This window comes from Gossypium hirsutum, chromosome A06 (assembly GCF_007990345.1).
Source record: "Gossypium hirsutum isolate 1008001.06 chromosome A06, Gossypium_hirsutum_v2.1, whole genome shotgun sequence".
Lineage (NCBI taxonomy): Eukaryota > Viridiplantae > Streptophyta > Magnoliopsida > Malvales > Malvaceae > Gossypium > Gossypium hirsutum.
In genome coordinates, this window is record NC_053429.1 from 82,500,045 (window position 1) to 82,502,593 (window position 2,549).

Here is a 2,549-nt window from a genome sequence, read left to right on the forward strand (position 1 = left end):
TATAGCCATTTCCGTCAAATAGATATCTCTTTTATATAATCATATATAATCATAAGAAAACCAGAATAGCGAAATTTCAACATATGAAGCTACACAGGATTTCTGAAAATTACAACCCATATAGAATGATAACAATTCCGATGACATCCCAAAAATTTTCCAGAAAGTACAACGTTACTCATAAATACTGAAATCCACAGTAACAGAAGCAATATAATTTTCACGTATATTCAACAGAACAATAGCCAGTAGAAACAGAATATTAGCATTATACAAATTTTACCGTCGACTTTTATGTCTACACAATGGAATAAATACCAGAGAAAGACAGAGCAATGTCGAATATAACCCAAATAGACCAACGATGCTTTTGTCTATAAGCATGTTTAGCTAATGTTCTCATACGATAAAAATTTCTTCTGAATTTAAACAGTCATATATATTTCTACGGATAAATGTACACATAGAATGCCCAGAAGGAATCATAGTAACGGCCTAACTATATTCACTGCACCCAACCAACAATATAATTCAAGCATTAACCCTTCACTGGCAGAAATCAATTCAGAAAAGCTTCCAGTTAATACTTTCTTTAGATAACATACCTGAATAGGTCATTTGATCAAAATTAACTTCTTTTGTAACAGTGCCTTTCCATAATCTGTAGTCTTTAAATCTATAGTATCTCTTTTAATATTGTATTCATTTTCTGATTCATTCACTTTTCTTATCACATTATTAATCTTCTGAACACAGACTTTCGTAAATCTACACTCTATGAGCTTATTCAACCTAAATCTTACAAATTTCATTAGAACATTTCACTGATAAGGGGGTGAGGATAGTAAAGCCTTAAATTTAACTTGAACATAAATGCATATAACACATACTATCACAAATAGTCAATTCATTTCTAATTTCACATCCTCAAAACATTTAATAAACATTTTCTTTTAATCACTTTTGTTCTTAACACATAGTTCACATGCCAACTCAAATCACTAATTCACAATTTAAATTTTCATATAACATCATAATCCAAATATCATAACTCATATGCTCATATAATTATAACTTTTATCGATAACAAAATGTCATACTCTTTGATCCATACCTTTATGAGTTTCAACTCATAATCAACACATTTCCATTCAAACATTTGAGTATTTACTTCTGTACTATCAGAATTAGCTCGGTTGGAAAGCATGTCTATCTCAGCAAAATAATATTTGTCAGAGTCGGGAGATATCACACTATCGCAGATTAAATGTGGCACGTATAGCTAGACTCACATTAGCTATGTTAGTCCTAGAACTGACTAAACCATAGCTCTAATATATGTATAGCTAGACTCACATTAGCTATGGTTTATTTCTAGGCTCACATTAGTAGGTTAAATGGAATAGAGTTACGATGGATTTCATATCAGATTACCCCTGTCTCTGAAAAAGAAAGATGCTATCTGGGTTGTTGTTGATCGTTTGACGAAATCGACACATTTCATTTCAGTACGTACAGACTTTTTGCTCGATAGATTATCTAAATTGTACATCTTTGAGATTGTTAGGTTACGCAGGGTACCAGTTTCTATTATTTCGTATAGAGATCCAAGGTTTACGTCACGATGTCGGAAGAAATTGCAAGAAGATTTGGGTATGCGTTTGCACAGAATTATACAGATTCTCGAATATATGCTTCATTGTTGTGTTCTAGAGTGGAAATGGGATAGAGTTACAATGGATTTCATATTAGGATTACCCCTATCTCTGAAAAATAAAGATGCTATTTGAATTGTTGCTGATCGTTTGACGAAATTGGCACATTTCATTTCGATATGTACAGACTTTTCACTCGACAGATTAGTAGAATTGTACATCTTTGAGATTGTTAGATTGCGCGGGGTACTAGTTTCTATTATTTTGGATAGAGATTCGAGGTTTACGTCGCGATTTTGGAAGAAATTGCAAGATTTGGGTACGTGTTTGCACAGAATTATACAGATTCTGAAAGATATGCTTCGTTGTTGTGGTCTAGAATTTGAAGGTAACTGGGAAAAATGTTTACCATTGGTGGAATTCACGTATAATAATAGTTTCCAATCGAGTATAAATATGGCATCGTATGAAGCATTATATGGTCGTAAATGTCAAACTCCATTGTACTAGATTAAGCTTAGTGAGAAAAAGATTCACGGGGTTGATTTAATTAGAGAGACAAAATATAAAGTGAAAGTAATTCGTGATAGCTTGAAAGCAACTTCAGATCGATAGAAATCATATACGGATTTGAAACGTAAAGACATTTAATTTCAAATTGACGAAAAATCAATTTTTAAAGTATCTCCATAGAAGAAGTGTGACACCCTAATCTGACCCTAGTCGACATGTGGTTTCGGGACCACGAAACCGAGTTTTATAAATAATTGAAAGTTATATTCTATGTTGATGAGGTGAGTAAATGCATGTGTAAAAAAAAATTTCAAGCATTTATTTTGCCATTTGTATGTGAAATTTTGAAACGGGACTTATGTGAAACATTGGTAAAATAGG